At 45.9% G+C, this 18,926-nt stretch overlaps 1 protein-coding gene across 3 annotated transcripts in view; it reads right to left on the bottom strand.

Moving 5' to 3' along the window:
- Positions 1-18,926, bottom strand: part of RASGEF1C (RasGEF domain family member 1C) — a 72,037-nt gene that overhangs the window by 50,489 nt on the left and 2,622 nt on the right. The window lies entirely within an intron of this gene.

The following is an 18,926-nucleotide window of genomic DNA, read 5'->3' on the forward strand; positions in this document are numbered from 1 at the left end:
TGTCCTACATCACAGGCACTGCCCAAAAATGGACACCACAAAAATGAAGAAATAGATTTGGGCTTTTTTTCAATTTGTATTCCACAGTTTAGCCAAAATAGAAAAATATCCCTTGCTTAGGATTAACAACATTGGCCAAACTTTACCTCTAGCTCTACTCACATTGCAACCAAGTTGATTTGCACCAGAATAACTCGAGTTTCTCAGAACCTTCCCTTATAAAAGCCATCAGCTGGCATTACCTGCCTCCAGCAAATGCAAAGCAAAAACCCCCAGGTGTTTCTCTAGCTGTGTTCTTGTTAAAATACACACTTGGCTGGTGTCCTCCATGCAGATTATTGATGTGAAGAGGACTGGGACTGGACTTTCCAATTTGCAACAGCCTTACCTCAAAACAAACCGCAAATGAGAGTGACACAGTCACAGCATTAATTCAGGTACATGGTGAAATTAGTGAAACCAATCAGTCCTGGGTCTGACACAGGCAGGGCAACTGTTTCATACAGCTGATGTAAGCTGGGAGCTCACACCACAAGGACCATCTGCAACCACACCTTTGGGCCCTCCAGCTTGAGCTGTTCCACACTTGAGCTGCTCTGGCTGAAATTTCAGCCTCAAGTCAAACCCTACCCTGTTCATCCCTGGACAAGGCTGCTCACCACCAGCACCCTCTGCATGCCCAGAGTCCTCCAGCAGCATTTGCTTCTCACACACTCAGTGCAGCAGTGAGCCCAGCTGGAGCTGCTGGCAGAAGGAGACAGCCCAGGAGATTTCCATGTTATCATGGCTCTCCATGAATGACTGTGAAGGGATTTAGAGATCCTGTCTTCAGGAGACTGGCTGGAAGGGCACTGCCTGTGCAGGCAAGCTTGTTCCATCCAGACTTTTATCTGTAACTTGCAGGATCTCCACACAGCTGAGAAAATCCAGAACCACCCTTGCCAAAGCCTCCTACACAAGGCCTGCAGGAAGGTCATTTCCAGCTGCCAGGGCAATAAAGGAGGATGGGACAACACAGCCTTTCCTATTGGATAAAATGTTTATTCCAACCTACACATCAACCACCATTGTTTTCATTAATAAGTATTCAAATCTCGTCCTGTTATGAGTTCCAGAATTACTTTTACTAGCTAGTTTACACAACATACATAATTACATTTCCATGAACACAAGCCCCATTTCCTGTCGTGCCTTTACACCCAAAGAAACAGCTCAGCAATACATTAATGCATGGCTGGAGGCTGCCAAGTCCCTGGGAGCTCTGGGTGCCTCCTGACAGGAAGGAACTTTGCCTGCAAAGCGGGGAACAGGAGCTGCACCTGCCATGAGCAGTAACCAGAACTGTTGTGCAAGGGTGCTGTGGGTTCCTGTGCACAGCTGTGGAGCCCAGGGGAAGCTCCACATGCTCGGCAATATCTGGTTGGTGCTGTCAGACAGAGGCTGCTTGGCTCTGCCCAGGCTGCTGGGGCTGGGACAGTCCCTGCTCTCCCACAAGGCAGGATTCCAGCAGCAGCTGCCTGGTACTCAGTGAAGCCACTCACACCAGTGCCTCTGGGTGCACTTGTAAATTTTCACAAGTGTCTCAATGTTTGGCAGACTCCCTGGATCCCCTACCACTGAGGAGCCAGGCACAGAAGAAGGGCCACTCTCCACACATTTCAGCCACTGCAGAAGTTATCAGAGAGACTTCAGTGAAGGAAACATGAGTTGAGCTTCACCTCCACATTCTGCTCATGCCAGCTGGAAAGGGGAGGATTGGGCAGAGAGAGAACAAATCACAAGGCTGTGGTTTCCTTCCAACAAACAGAGCTCAGTGCAGTGGCTGCTCTGGAGCCAAACCCCCTCCATTCCTCCCAGCCTGTGCACTCTCAGGGCTCCCAGCAGGGCCTGCCTGCAGGATGTTTCTGTTCCCTCATCTACACTGAAATGTGAACAATCCTCCAAGTTACAGGGTGGCAAAGATCAACACGGTGCAAGTTTCCCTTTCGTGGATGAGACATCAGCTCATGCCAACCAGTGCTGCATTATGCACGTCTCAAACTGCTCCAGCTCTGCATTAGCATTCTGAAGCACAGCTTCATCCTCCTGCTTCAGAGACCAGCCCCTGCTTTACATAAATCTTTAATGAAACGCTCTGCCTCAAGCACCGTGCCTGGGAACAAAAGGCAGAGTTGAAGGAAAACAGTTTTACCTCCAAAAAACCAAAGCAGTTCTACAAATAGCACACAGAAATTACATTTGCTGCACCAATCTGGAGTCCCTGGAGCACCACTATAAAGGAGGCAGAGCACTGAGAAGTGTGAGAAGCTGGGACAAGTGTAAGTGCTTTCCAGAAAGAGAGGCAGGAGAGCCATCCTGCTGAGCTTCATGCTAAAAACACAGCAGGACAGACCCAGCCTCCCAGTGCTCGTGTCTGGCTGATGCCCAGTGGGAGGCTGTGAAGCTGCATGTGCCAGGCTGGCACCAAATGCTCCCCCAGCAATGCAACAGGTCAGGAGACTGATGTTAAAGCCTCGGGATTTAAAAACACATGCACAAGCCTATCAAATTCCTATTCCCTAACCATAAGAGTGCTTATGGTTAATGCTGTCAAGTGTTTCAAGTGCTTCCCTCAGGAATTTGAAGGCTGTAAATGTTCATCACCCCCTGCAACACATGCTAAGTAGAAATAGGACTAGAAACTGAAACTGTACGGATCAGGATGAGGAATTGTTATTTTAAGGTAAAACTAACTAAGTACCATGAAGCTAAAGATAAAATTCCAGGGGCTGGCAACACAGTGTGATAAGCACAGTGAGAGTCCTGATGAAAAACAGTGACCAGGAGATGTTACAAGATCCTCAGAGCTGGGAACCTGCAGTGCAAAGACATCCAGAATTTAGGGCTTCACACTGCAACACTTAATGCTTTTCAAAGCAGTCTATAGGAGTTAAGACATGTATCTACCATTAAATTTCATGGGAAATGTTTGCTTAAATCCTCAAAACTGCCTTGAAAACATCTATTTCAGATTCACAATCTGGACTGGATGCTTTAATTTTAATTTTTAATATTCACATCTGCATGTAGGCCCCAGGTCAGTAAATCATTTAAATGTGTGCTTCAAAATGCAACAGCCAACAAAGCTACTCATGTGCTCAAAATTTAGTAAACATATAAATGTCCCATCCAGCAGAGATGGAGCTGCTCAGATGGTTCTGGGCTTTGCTGAACTGATGCCTGAAGCCTGCAGAGGCTGCCACAGGGAGTTGCCATTTTGCCAACACGTATCCCAATGTTACCATGCTAAAAACTATAAATCAAGGGAAACAGCAATGCCAGAGACGTGCTCAGAGACAGCCTGGTGTCTTGGAGACATTGGTTACTTGTGCACTTTGGCTTTCTCACCCACATTTTGGGTTCCCTAATCAGGGATCTGAACTGAGTTGAAAAACTGGATCCAATTGGATGTTTTTCAATTATGCTTTAATTTTTACTGAGCAGCAGGAATCCTAGACTAGGTTTTAGGTATCACACAAACATCTGTGGAGAAGATTACAAATAAAGCACAAAACTGTCCAAACACCCAAACCAATACCATAAAATAACAGTAATGTAGTGTAGAACAAACCCTCCTCCCCAGCTGGATTTCAAATACACAAGATACAAATGGCTCTGGCAATTCAAAATGCCTTCAGGTTTGTCTCCCCCTTAGCCCTGCAGGACATCATGGGATGACCAGGGGCAGGAACTGAACTCAAGAACTTGAGCTGAAGGCCCAGTGGTGGGCAGGGAGTGTTATGCCCCTTGGGATGAGGCATTTTAGGAGGGATCACCATGAATATTTGAGCTTAACCTCCAACTTGGGAACTGAGGTCTCTGAAAGTGTGGAAGTATTTGGATCTCACCATCAGCTTCTCACTTACCCCAGCCAGATTGAGTCTGACAATAAACAATCACTACATGCACCCAACATTTTAGCTTTATAGAGCCAAACTGCTATTTGTGGTTGCGTTTTTGTACTCATAACTCAAAATTAACCATATAAAAGCTCAGCAGTTTCCACTTGCAGTCACATCCAAGGTAAGAAGTAGGCAAGACAGCATTTGGATGTTAAACATGATGTGGTGTGACTGTGCAGAGAGTGCAGCAGAGTTCCTGCTCTCCCACTGCTGCCTGTTGCTGTCCTTGCAACAGAGAGCAGCTGGCAGAAAGTGGGATGGGGCTGCTCAATCTGCTGATCTAGCACAGAATGGAAACACTGAGAGGTAAAAACCCCTCCAAGGACTGCCCTGCCCCTTAGCAAAAGCAAACATTGCCCACAGAGTGAGCCCAGGGAGCCTGCTGCTGTCAGTCCCACAGCCTGCAAACATGAGCCAAGGAGAGGGAGGAGATTCACAGCTCCAAAGGAGGGAGGAGACTCCCTTTGGGCATCAGTTCATGGGCAGGGTAAAACCTTCAAGCCACGCTCTCGGTGAGCAAGCGGCATCCAGCACATGTGGGGAGGAGGCAGCGCTGTGGGATTTTGGCTCTAGTCAGCAGACACAGGCAGGTTTGCAGAGGAGCACATAACACCAGTGCAGGCAGAGATGTGCACATAAAGATCCCAGCACGGGGCTCACAATGTGGAGCTGTGGATTGCTCCCCACAGCTGAGCCAGGCACGCTCACACAGGGCAGCACATTTGGCTTCCCCTCGCACAGCTGAGCCTGGACAAAGCCCTGCCAAGCACAGAGCAGTGCCAGTTTCCCACCAAATCCCTCCCCACCCCCTGAAATCCTCCTTGTGCCCTTGTCATTTGGAAAGAGGAACACATGTGAGAGAGGCAGGAGCTGCCCACATGCTGAGTGTTCAGTGCCTGGTGCTGCAGGTATAAGGAACATTTGCATGGGGACAGACAGCAGGCTCATGCCAGCAGGTACCAGACACAGCAGCTCACAGCTGGACAGCTGCACAAACTCCCACCCAGGCTGTCATCACAGTCTGGGCTGTGCCACACTGTCCTTGAGACACTCAGCTGGGCCCCACTGAAACCATCTCTTATCCACTGCACTGGTGCTGCTGGCAGGCAGACAGCAAACTGCAGGGCTCTCTGCAGCCCTTTATTCCCATTTTCTCAGTCAGGTTATCACCCTGGCCCTTCTGCTTTGGAATCCTCATCCTCCCAAACATGCAGAGACCCCTACTCCTACATCACAGCAAGGCAAGGACTTCCATGAACAGGTACTCTGAGCATGCCCTGCATAAAGAACAGGGCTCCCTTGAACTCATTTCTGTGTGAAAGACAGCTTCATTTTCAGAAAGAGCAGCTCATCTTGATCCTTCTGAGTAATTCCACTGATTGGAGCCACCAGTAGATTGCTCTGTGGCTCATTGATTAAGCTCAATGTGAATAATTGCATTACTGAAATAGATTGGCTCAGGCACCACTGAAGATAAGTGAGAGCAGCCAGGAGTGGCAGAGGCAGTGCACCCACCTGCACAAGGGCCACCCTGGCACCCTGATTCTGGGAGGACAGGAGAAGGGGCCTGTGTGGCTGCCCAGAGCTGACCTCCAGAAGGTCAGCAGCTTGCCTGTTCTTCCCCATGGCTGTATTTCACTCCCAAGTGCATGGGCCACTCCACCCTGTGGCCCCAGACGTGGATTTAGTATGCATGGCAGTCCTCCTGGGGGCAGTGCTACACGGAGCAATGCTAAACATGCTGACAAAGGCAAGGGAAGTGACCTGGAAATGACAAAGTGAAGCAAGGGAAGGAGCAAAGATGAGGTGGCTGAGGAGAAGCATCTGCACAGTTATTTCTACAGAGCCCACTGAGGAAACACAGTGAGGTTTGTCTGGCACAGTTGGTGCAGTGCAGGCACTGCTGGATGTCTCTGCTGTGGGCGAAGCTCTGTGGATTGGCAGCCAGAAGATTAATCCTGTACCTTTCAGAAGTGGTGGGGGCTACACACAGAATAAAAAAACAGCTACTTTAGTTTTTCATCACGTAGAAGATGATGTTGAACGGCAGAGACGCAGTGTCCTGAGCACAGTCCCAGCTTCTGGCAGCATGCACAGAGCTGCCACACAACTCTGAGCAGCTTAAACTGTAATTCTCAAAGCTGAGGTCCCCTTTTCATAACAAGAAACAGCAGGAAAATTACTTTAATTATGCAGAAGGAATCATTTATAAAATCAAGGATGAAATATAAAAAACCAAAGAGCTCCTTTTATGATAGATGAAGTTTTAAACACCACATGAGAGAAGAGACTTCCCTTAAATAGGTGCCAGTTAATTAATGAGATTTGGTAAATGAGTGCATTTCCTGCGCAACAAACTACAGGCTTCCACTTCCAAAGTACATTATGTTAAATTGGACAAAGGCCCATTATTCTGGAATAAAAGATTGCCCACTGGAGGGTTCACACTGAAGTATTCCAAGAATATCTTCATCCAGGAATACAAGCTGTGTGTTTGCAAGCGGAAACCAAGCAATCCTTAAAAATACCAATACCTCCTACAGGAGCTGGTACATTCCAAGATTTAGCACTTAGTTGTAAAAAAACCCCACAGTAGCTCAGCCTATTGGCATTACAGAAGCTCAGGAGACAGGGATGAGCTGCCTCCTGTGACCAGAAGGCTCTTGGGGCAGGTTTATGCTTGGCAGTATAAAGCAGTGAAGTGGCCCCATACCCTGCACAGATATCACATCTGACACTGTCAGCACCTGGGGGCCGCAGTGTGAGCTGGTTTGGATGGGGTTAACAGCACTTGTGCAGTGTACCCACTGCAGGGTATGGACAGGGCAGGCTCAGCATCATCCCCAGCACTGGGCAGAATCCACAGTGGCCTTGGGCACCAGCAGCAAGGGCTGAGTGCACGGCTTGAGCACACAGAATGGTGGAGCCCACCAATGATACCTGCTCCCACTTCACTCTGGAGCACACAGCATGGCAGCTTTCCATCACAGCCCCCAGACACCCTAAACCTGCTGGGAGAGGGCAGGGGCATCACTAACAAGGTCAACAGCAGACAGACCAGTCACGAGTGCAGAGTGGCTTATCAGGTACCTGCCCAGCTCCACCTGTAACACTCCCAAAGCCACTTCCTCCAAATTCCTCCCCAAAAAGCTTTACAGGCACAGAGTGCTCAGCCCAGATGAGGGGACACTCAGAAGGCTGCAAGGCAGGTAAGGCATTTGGGACACACAACATCTTGGCCACACAACTCCAGGTGTTCACTCCCCAGGCCAGCTGATCATAACCCTTAGCAGACTCTGTGCTACTGATAAAAGACTATTTGAGTTGTTCTGTGCAATAATAAGCACCAATCTGGCCACCTTAGGTGCAACTCTGAGCACTCTCACTACAAAGAGTCAAAGTCAACTCACCAGGATGCCCAACTCTTGACTTTCATTATGGAAAATTATTCACAGCAGAAGTGTCATTTCAGCAGTGTACAATTTCTTGTCACCATAAATATTTTCATATCATTACTTTCTTTCTCTTACACCTGTGGAGTCTTAGACCACACTGATTTGTTCACCTGTGCAAAGCTTTTCCCTGACAGAGGACAATCCTCAGCTTCCTGGAACACAGAGCAAAATTCACAGGGACCCACTCCAGACTTTTAGAAAGATGTATTAAGAACATCTCACAGCACTTTCAATGATTCTTCCCATTTCCTAAAATTCATTTTCCTTTCCTACCAGAAGACCCATCTCTGCACACACTCCACCTCCAGTATAATCAATAAATTGATAAAGAAGTGAATGCCTTCCCATACATCTTTTTCCTGCTGACTTCTCCCTATGGCTGTTTGAACTAAGTCCATTCTAAACCCTTAACTGTATTTCTGTACCAATGATTTCCAATTCAAAGGCTTTGCTTTGTCAATTACACACATGCATGCACACACCTACATGTGCATCTTCTGTTAATGCTTTAAGCAATACTTGAATCCTTTAATATTCTCTTCAAGGCCTTTTACAATTTTCCCCACAATGCTATTTAGACTAGCAATTAACCCCCCTGAAACACCACTGCTACCTAATGCTCTTCCAGCAGCACTCAGAGACAGGACAATGTGACAGAAAAACACATTCATGTCCTCACATGCTGGTATGAAGTCCTGGCTTGCCCACAACCATGTTTTTGTTAACTTATCTAGGGATGAAAACCCTTAGTTATTCACAGCTCTGCTTACCCTGCTCTGGTTTGGTAGCTCAGAGCAGGAGCACTGAGTCATGCTGGCACAATCATCCCTCTTTCTCCAGGGATGTTTGGCAGGGCCAGTGCCATCAGTTAATTTAACTCACAGACTGACCTGGGCTGTGCAGCAGCAGCAGCAGAGCATGCAGGGGTGCTAGAGCAGTGGCACACAGTGCCCCTCACCTCTCCAGGTGAATGGCAGCAGGAAGGAGCACTACTTTCCATTTCCAGGGCTGCTTTCATTCCCCCAGCCACCCCCAGGCATGGACGTGGGCAGCAGATGAAGCTGCCACAGACAGGACACAGCTGAGGTCTCCAAAGGGCTTTTCCTCCCTGCAGCTCCTGCCAAGACAGCTGGGGAAACTCCACAAGTGGAGACTCAGGCACACAGACATTGCTCAGAGCCCCAGTTTACAGTCAGCCTTCCAGGGAACTGCTTGTGTATCTATGGAGTCTCCAGGAACAAATTGCTTCTCACCTGTAGGAAACCCAGAGTAGAAAGGGTCCCTCCCACAAGCCATGGCTGCCCAGGTGTTCCTGCTGATAGCAAATGTTGGACTCCAGCTGGATTTTAAATTGAAGTTCACCTGTCTGGAAAAGTATTCCCTAACGTGTCTATGGGGATAAATGCACATTTCTGCTTAAAAACTGAGACTTTTCTGATCAAAGGAACTGGAACTTCTCTACTGCATAAAAACAACAAATCAAAATACACTTTTTCCTATTATGAGCATGAAAAAAAGAGAAACCTTCCTACATAAACATGATAGAACAGACACTCAAGTCACATACTAAGCATTTTTCAGTGCTTTGGGAAAGAAAAGAAATACAAAATGTGAAGTTAATATTCCTACTGGAATGAGATGAAAGATATTATTTTACGCCCTACTTGAAACATCATAGTAATTTTCATCTGCACTAATAAAAATAAATCAGCAGCTGATCTTCCATGCATTACAATTACCATTTCATGCAACAGTCACAATGCTTCTGAGATACATTTGCCCTTTGGAACTCCTGCCACAAATAGAGCTGAATTTAGGGACTGCCGAGTGCACAAATTTATAACATCAATTCTTTGAGGACATTGTCATGTAGAAAATGCAATGTGGGCAGCTAGAGAAAAGCATCCAGAGAAAAGCATCCAACCCTGAGTAAAGATTTTTGAGAGGAAAATAATTAGAACTGAACAACTGAAAAAAGAAAAAGTCATCTTGCACGGCACCAACTGTTGGGTGGCCAGGAGAGCCCTGTTTGGAGCAGACTCCTCACCCAGACAGGAATTCATGAATTCCCAAGCAGCCCCCCCTGCCTGCAGCTCAGCCTCTTGCAGAGCATGACACAACTTGCTGTTAGACAGGAGAAGTTCAATATTCATTAACCAAAAGAGCCCCCACCTTGTGCTGCTGCTGCCTGCAGTACAAGTCACCCAGCCTGGGTTTTATCAATCCTGTCACTCACTGTCCCAGGAACCTGAGCCTCAGATGCAGCAACACTCCCAGCCCTCAGCTGGGGCATTGGCACAGCCAGAGCCCAAAGCTGGGGACCTGTACCCTCTCTTTGAGCAACTCAGACAGAAAATGCTGGAAACACAAAAGGTTTAATCTCAAATTTGCATATAGCAACTCATCCTTGCAATAGTTCACTGCTAAAAAAGGAGCTGCATGAAAAGGAAGAATTGAAGCAGGCAGCTGCACGTTGGGAGATTTACTCCAAAGCCTCCCAGGAAGCCTATGGAAGCTTGCAGCACATGCTTTTCTTTTACAGCCCAGGACAGTAATACATTCAACTGTGCTAAAGCAAAAGTGTCAGGCACAGAGATTTAAGGAGATAATACAGTGAAGGCTCAAGGACTAGATAAAATCATAAAAAGATGCATGAAAAAGCTGCTTCTTGCTTGCTGTTTACTACCAGTTGTCCCTTTGTATTGGACAGGGAAGGCAGAGCACAACAGGGGTGGCTGGGGTAACCTTCTCCTTGGCTGCCCAAATCCAAACCCAGCTTGTCCCTGAGCACCCCTGTTCTTCTGGCTCAAAAAACCAACTCTGGTCACCAGTGCAAACATCTGCACCCAGCAGTACAGGGCAGCAGATGTACAGGGGTGCAACCTGCTCCAGTCAGCAGCTCCAGGTGGAAATCTACATTGCTTTAGGGACTGACTACAGCCTTGGATTCTGCTGTGTCTGCTGAGCTCTGCAGCACGTCCTGGCAACACACAGGTTATCCAAGAAGATCAGTAAAACATGGCTAAGGTAGAGACCCAACAGCACATAAACTGCCAAAATAAAAAATAACAAACAACCAAACCAAACCAAACAACCACCCTGCTTTCAAATATCTGGAAGCTATGCAGAAAAGATCTTCATGGCCATCTGCTTGGTGCCTGTAAGCACTTTGTCCCACTGGGAAAACCCAGCAAACTGGAAAGCCCCACAGCCATCCATCCATCCTCCAGCAGCACTTGGGCTGAAACTGCCCCAGCGCTGGGGATGCCTGATCACACACTCTGCCTCTGCTGGGAGCCTGGAAATGCTCCCTTCAGGACCCTGGAAATGCTCCCTTCAGGACCCTGCTTGGCCAAATGGGTTTGTCACTGTCTCCCAAATAACTCACATGAATGTCTTTCATTTTTCAAGCGGTGCCATCAAACATGGGGCTGCACACGCCACAAACACTGACATATTTCACTAAAACAATCCAGCAGCAGCATATGGGGAGTATTTATACAGGCCTTTATTATTATTTATGGAAGGTAAACGACCCTCTCCAAGATGTGGTGACTTGTGCTGACAGCATCTTTGTTTTTAGGAAAAAAAAAACCAAGAGGGGAAGGTTGAAGGCTTTGCAAGTCTAACCCATGGTACAAATTCCTCCAGTCCTATTACCAAGCATTCTCTTCTTCCTCTGTTTTTATTGTCATTCATCTTACAAGCTGCTCTTATTAAACGTGTTACTCAACACAGTAATTAGTAGAAATAAAAGATATATATATATATATATATATATATAAATAAAATCCAGACATTGGCTATAATTAAGTCTTCTTAAGTGTTATTTTACTAGTTGGGGTGGAGCAATTTTGTCACGATTGAACTGTTGAGGAACAATTAAGAAGAATGCAGGTTTAATTCCTTCCTGATCTCCTGACAAAAGCCAACACACATTCAAACTCGAGTGAGAGAAACCAACACCAATTAGAGCAATGTGACATTGCACGTTGTCTCACCAGGTGAGAAGCCAAGCTGGGATGGTACCGAAGCCTCAGGTCTTTGCACTGGAGCTTTAATCAGTGCCAGCAGCAATGCCCTGGGGCAGGGGCAGGGCCAGGTCTGTGCCAGGGGTTTGTTTGCCCTCCCCAGGAAGGACAAAGGCACCGTGTGGCCCAAAGGATGAGCGATGCACAACTCGTGGGACCAGTCTGGCTTTTAGGGTGCCAGCACTTCACTCTTGAGCTCTGACACATCACACAGCAGCCACTGGACGAGTCCCAGAATCTCCCTGTCCCTGTTCCTATCACAAGTGGAAACCAGCCCATCTCCAGCATGGCAGGACACTTTGATAAATGCAGTAATTACCACCAGACACCCCACCCAGCCAGCAAGAAAATCAAGGCCATTTATTTGTCCACCTAGTTATAAAACTACCACCAGAAAACTCTGCAAATCAAGCCCCTGGAATCTGATTTAATTAAATCAATGAGAATTATATCATTAATTCATCAGAAAGCTCAAAGCTAATAGGAAATTGTTTCTATCGACTACAAACTCCTTCCATGGAGCTGCCTGGTGGTGCCCCCGCTGTGGAACTGCCCAGCTGCACCTCTGCTGCTCCATTTGTCATCTCAATGCACCATTTGTTCCTCTGAACACAGATCAGCTTACACAAAGCAGTTGTCATGCTTCTTCCAGCCCCTAGCATCCCAAGCACTTTGCACATTCCCCTCCACACGTGCTCATAAAAATCACTCGCCATGAGAGCTTTTAAATGGGACTTGTCAAAACATCAGGATGGAAGGTGTGCAGGAGAGAACCTCCAGTTTCCTTTGCTGAAACACCCAAACACACAGCCTGGTACCATCAGGCTTTTCTTTCCTCAACATACCCCTGAGATGTGGCTGTAAAGAAGAATTCTGACGGGTGGGAAGGGAGACACAACAATCTTAAAAGGAAACATCACATGTAAAAGCCTACAAAAGGTAAAACCTGGATACCTGTAACAGAAACCATCAGGAAGTGATTTAAGGTAATTTGGAAATACAGCTTCAGTGGTTGGTTGAACACCTTTAGAATACAAATAATCAGCAGGCTATTTACAGTATAAGGGGAAAAGTTTCCACCTTCCCCAACCCCACAGCAGAGCACAGTCTATTCTCAGTGAGGAACATAAATTTTGAGCAAGTCCAAGAGACATGAAGAAGTCATTGGCTTTATCTCAGTTTAACTGATTTCAGGAAACTTAAGCAATACTCAAGACGAGGGCTCTCAATCTCAAAGACACTCAAACCCTGCTAGACCTGCCATTGTGTAGACAGCAATTGCTGATTTATTGACTGCATAGAGCTGTGGATCAAGCCTTAGTATTTGCTAATATCTCTCCTGGAATTGGCCTTTAATGGCCCGATTCAACTGCTATTAGTGAGAAAGGAACAATGCCCCTTTCCTTCAACAGAGTTGGACAAAGTTGTATCACTTAGCAGCTGAACTGGAAAAATAAAACATTTGGACCAATTAAGCTTTACTGCCAAGATATTTAGCACACATTTTATCTGATATGAAAACTTCAAATCTAGGGCTAAACCAAAGAAATTATAGTACAGTTTGCAGATGAAAAAGAAAGGTGTTGAGAAGTGGAAATCCCCCTCTCATTCCCTTGGGTGCAATTCAGGAGTTACCCTGGCGAGCCCAGGGCAGCTCCAGGAACATAAATACGAAGTGACAGGGAAATCCAGCCTACTATTCACATCACATATTCCATGGTTCTTTCTATTTCACAGCAATACACCAAGTTAAGCTGCTTATTAGATGGGCACATTCTCCTAACCACAGCCAGGCTTGTATGTTATGTTGGGCTTGCCATCAGTACTGACCGCCCTTTAATCCTAATTCTGCTGTCATTTGTGGTTCCACTTCAGAAGATCCTTGCTTTAATTCACAAATGGGATCGCTGTTAGCACTGCTGCAGCCCAGAAGAGAGGCATGTGAGAAATGCCACGAGAGGGACTCCCTGTAACCATCCCTTATTTATAAAACCCTCCTGCACATTTTCCTAACAATCTATACTTTCAAATTCTTCTGTTGGCCTACAGGATGTTGTGGCATATGCTTCTAAGCCCCACAGCATGCCCATTAGCAAATAATGACCTTCCTAAAATGACCTGGTAACAGCTAATAGCTGCCATAAAGCATAAAAAGGCTGTGGTACAGGTGGTCTTTTATGGAATGAAAAAAAAAACCACCAAAATTTTTATTAGCAGAATCACTAATGGACACAGAGTCCTCATGTGCTCCATTTACTTTTAGGAAATGTCTGGTATCAGATAATGAAATTATCTCCCAAAACAAAAACAACCCCCAAAGCAGCACTTTCCAAAAGCACACTGCAGTCTGGCAGCTCATGAATGAAACACTCCGTAGGTGTTTGTGTACATTTATAATTCACTACACCACATTAAGAAGTAAGACAACTGCAAACGACAAGCTGCTGCTCTCCCAGCTGTGCACACTATGCAATGATACCTTTCACCAGGGCTCAGCCAGCCCTGATACCAACCTTCCAGTTGGGAGAAAGACAGGAGGATCCAAAGGATCCAAATCAGTTCCAGCAACTGAGTAACAAATGGCAGCAACTCTGCCTTCATAAAGTTCTGAAGCAATACACACTGAAATGCTGTTTAGTGTGTGCACATGCCAGGAGCAGAAGCACAAATCCCACCCCTGATACAGAGCAGCACCTGCTCCAGACCTTGCTTTCATCCTGCACCCCAAACTTGTATAAAATCACTGCTAATCTCACACAGAGGTGATATCCATATCTGGCAGCTCACGTAGCACCAGGTTCAGCCCTGCTGGAACAAAGCACCAAACCCAGTCACTCACACACCTAGCTTTACACATGTTCCCAGCTCAGAGGGAAATCTCCAGGTGCAGTTTTCAGCACGTAATTAATCCTACAAAACACAGCAAGACAAGCTTTCCTTTATGCCCTCAGCAGGAGAAGACTCAATGTAGCTGCATGGAAGTGCCTCACAGGATATTTTCTACAACATTTTCACCTGCTCTTGATCTTCCTACCTCAATTTCTCTATTGGACCCACTGTTTGCAGTTGAACCTGAAACCCTGGTGAATTATTCCATGCAGGCTCATCCTAATGGCTGAACCATAAGTGACCCACACAACCATAACTCCAAACTCTTTCTGCACCCAGGTAAGGAGGCTCTGCAGAGTTTCAGTTCCATGAGCAAGTTGACAGATTTGAATGAAGCGATGGAAGATCTGCAGATCTCCACAGTCATCTTTTCTCTCTGCAGATCCACTGATTAGACTCAGCATCTTGTCTGTGTTCCAGTTTCAGTACAGCTGAAGTCTCCTGGCAGCACTCCAGGGACAGCCATGGATCCCTGATGCTTTCAGGGACCTTCTCCAGCCCACAGGGCACAGCAGGGACTGTCTGAAGACATTCCTTGCCCAGCATTCATACCCCTGCATGATCCCATTCCTACACCCTGTCCTGAACTCCAGCCCTGCAGAAAGCATCAGGCCTTTCAACAGCGTCCATGTGGAACATCCCAACTTCCTGCACTTGTGGCTTTCCCTTCTGTTTGTTTTTGAGCTGTGGAACATGATCCTCGAGCCAGGTGACCAGGTTGAACATGGTGTAGGATGTTTATACACATGCACTGGAACAGCCTACACCACGTTCAAAACTGCTGTAATCAGGAAATGAGCCATGAAATGTGTAAGCGGCGGCACATTAATAATCTGGTTTATAGCTTAAATTAGAATCTTTGGAATTTCACAGCCAGACACTTTTAAATAGGTCAAAAAATACAGTAATCACACTTAATGATCACACTGTGATGTGCACAGCATCAGAGCTGGGAGTGAGGAAACCTGAGCAGAATGGATATGAACTACTGCCACACTCAAAAAAGCATTTAACAAACCTCAAGAACAAAACACATAGCTCAGGCACCAAGTTTTTTATCTTTTGATCCTGCTCTTCAGAAATGAGGTGTGAGATTTCATGTGATCACAGACAACAAATGCTGTTCTCTGTATTTTCATTTTAGTTCGCACTGCAGATTAGCAAAGGATTTGACCACTTGCAAGTGGTGAGAATTCAGTGATGTTAACAAAGCCTTCCCCAACTGAGAAACACAATTTGCCCAAGCTCGTGTCACCCCCAGTGCACAGACTTGAAACACATTCCTGAGTATCAGCATTTGGGTTTCTTTTAAAGAAAAGAACAAGAATCCACAGATCAATCTCAGTTATCTTTTAGTCTTCAAACCAGGGAAACCCTTCACAATTTTGCTAAATTTAGACACATGCTTATGTTCTCTCTACACCAACTTGATTTCAGGTATGATAAACATGATGGAAAAATTGAATAAAGAATGAGAATTACAGCAAAAGATGCAATCATTGACTAATTAATCCAGTCCTGTCAAGCTACTGAGGCATAACCAAAAAGGCAAACTAGAAAAAAAAAAAAATCTGCTATATTCTGTGAAAACAAAGTCAATGTTTGTCTACTGCAAAAGTACAAAGTCAGCAGGGGAGACTGCTTGGAAGCTTGTAAGAAAGCAGTAGAGAAATGTTTTTTTGGTTTCTTTTTTCCTCCAGTCAAAACTGGGCTTCTTCTAAAAAACAAAGCAAGGCAAAAGATGAAAGGCCTTCTCTTCTGAAGCCAAAGATGAAGAATACAAAGAATATTAATGACTAACAAGTCTGTCTGTAAATGCCATGAGCTTAGCTGTAGAAGGGACTAAAAGGAAGAACAGCACTGCTATTAACTAATAAGTTTCTGATCTAACAAGCAGTGATGAAGGCTGATTGGTCATTTATAGAAGGGAACATTAGTTCAGAAGAACACAGGTTCCCTACAGAGGATAAAAGGAAAGAAGAAAAGATGCCATTATATACATGAAAAGCTCAGGATGGCTCATTTACCCAGCACATAAAGGTAGTAAATTTCCAATTAGGGCTTGTCTGTCCCTCACATGTTTGTGTGTACAGGTACAGCAGATGGCTGTCTTTTGGAAAACTTGAGAATTGGTGCAGATTTGTCATCAGCCTTATATTACAGAACACTGGATTTTGATGAATCTCATTTCCTAAAGGAAAAATTCAACAAACACAGAACCTTGTTTTTGTCACAGCAAAGCCTTATTACTGGACCCAGCACAAACAGGACACAATTTCCCAGTGTCCTGGAATCCTGCAGTGGCCCAGGAGGGTCTCATGGACCAGGGGCAAGGGAGGCAGGCACTGGCCTCTCACCTCTGCACAAGCACAATGAGACCAGTGCAAAGCATGTCCTTCCATGTTTGAAGTTTGCCCATTCTCTTTCAAGAAACTCTTCTAATTTAAACAAGTGAAACACAATAAAGCCAGGAAGATGAAAAACAACCAGCTCGGAGCCAAAAGCGACACCACGCCAAGTTCAGATTTGGAAACTGATTCATTTGCCAGCTCACAGGCACACACACCTAGAGAGTCTATATTTATACACATGGACTCAGGCTCCCTGCCTGGTACAGGCACTATGAGTATTTTTAAATCAGCAAGAAATCAAGAATCACTGAGAAGATGGAAAAATTCCCTTTCCTCTAAGCTCAGATTAGAGGAGTCTTGACGCATCAGCTCTGCCTGCAGCACCCAGCAAGACTGAGAGCCAGCACGGACACAATTCCCTCTGAAATTCCTTCCCTTAACAGGCCACTGCTCACTCCTGCAGACAGGCTGTGTTTTGCACTGCAGCCTGATCCAGCAGATGACATGAGAAGCTTCTGTGTCAGGATGGAAATCTGGGAAGCATTCTGGCAGTGTGAGAGATGGCAATGTTGGACCCAGCACTGCCAGAGAGCCCCAGTGCTGCTGCCCCTTCCAGGCTGGGAATTCACAGCCCCCTGTTCCATGCCCAGCTTTGTCCAGAATCCACAGGGGTCTCAGGAGATCACCAAACTCTCTCAGCATCCCCTTCTGGAAAAGGGGGATAACAAGATGTCTCAGCAGCACCACAAAGGTTTGTTAATGCTTGTAAGCACTTTGTAGATAAGCAACATCAAGACAGCAGTTAGCAGAGGGATTTGGGGCACAGACAGACATAAATCCAAAGCACTCATATCATATATTCCTTTCAGACAAGGATAGCAGCAGATCAGCTCCCTGCATTTAGTGGTTGTGGGCTCCATCCTCTCAACAGACTGAGCACTCTGCCTTTGATCCAAAAATGAGTCCGTGGAGAATATTCACATGTTTAATGTTAATCATATGCTTAAATTCTCTGAATCTATAAAGAGAGTAAAAGAGAAAAGTGCTCCCCAGCTCCAAAACAAACACAAATTCCCAGAAGTTATATTTAGGACATGAGCAAACATTTGGCCAGCAAAGGAAAAGCCTTCAGTATACACCTGCTAAGCCTTTGCATCCCTCAGGAAACCTGCAGGTGGGAAAAGTGTCCAGAGTGAATTTGCTTAGACAAAACCTTTCAAAAATAACCAGCATGGTGATATTTAAAAGAAGCATCCCAGAGCATGTGACCTACTATTCTTACACACAGAGCAGTCCTTGAGCAAGGAAATCAGAAAACAGAATAAATGAAGTTAATTAAGAAATTCACCACACAGATTTGAACTTCTGACTAGGAATTTATAGTTGCAAAAGAATGCAATAATCTATTAACTGTCTACAGTTAGAGAAGAGGCTTTCCTCAGAGGACAGGCACTGCCACCCAGCCCTCACAAGTTCCATATGCCTTCAGCAGCACCTAGAAAGCATCTTATAACTGTATCAGAAAGGAACAACACTGAGCAAAAGGAATGGAACCCCCTTAAAGCCTTGTTCATTTTCAGCACATGCTGCTCTCACATCCTCACTATCTGAGACATCTAACTCAATTTACATCCTGCTAAACTCCTGGGCTAGCTAATGGCTTGGGGCTACCAGTCTGCTAAATCAGCTGGCCAGAGTGCCCAGGAGTCTCTGCTCCTGCACCAACCCCACCCTGACCCACCCTGCCCATGGATCAGGCGTGTGGAGCGAGGACAGAGCTCCTGTGGTGCAGGCAAGCTGGGCAGGGTGAGAGCAGGGAGCTGCAGTGAGCTCCAGGCACTCCTGCAGAGCAGAGCACTTGCAGCTGCAGCCTGGACACAGCCCTGGCCAGACGAGCAGCATAAACACAGAGCTGGCTCCCAGAGATGATTTTCAAACCCTGCTAAACAAGCATGTATAGCAAGAAAAGCCTCAGGCAACCAAAGGGCCACTATGCAGAGCTTCACTGCTGTAGCAGAGCCATAAACATCATCCAGCTTACTCACAGCAGCATCACCTTTTGCCAGCCATGTGAAATGGACAAATCACTCTCTCACCAGCATAAATTGTCCAAGAAGTTAAATAAGGCTGCTAATTATTTCTAAGGATTTTAAAATGATCTTTCAAGATTTCCGCCCTCAAATTTGATTTAAAAATGCTGTAAATATTTTCAACCAAATATCATTAGATGAAATTGACTTCATGGTATAAAAGAACCTT

This window comes from Agelaius tricolor, unplaced genomic scaffold (genome assembly GCF_023055355.1).
Source record: "Agelaius tricolor isolate 1412-34295 unplaced genomic scaffold, bAgeTri1.0.p SCAF_18, whole genome shotgun sequence".
Taxonomy (NCBI): Eukaryota; Metazoa; Chordata; class Aves; order Passeriformes; family Icteridae; genus Agelaius; species Agelaius tricolor.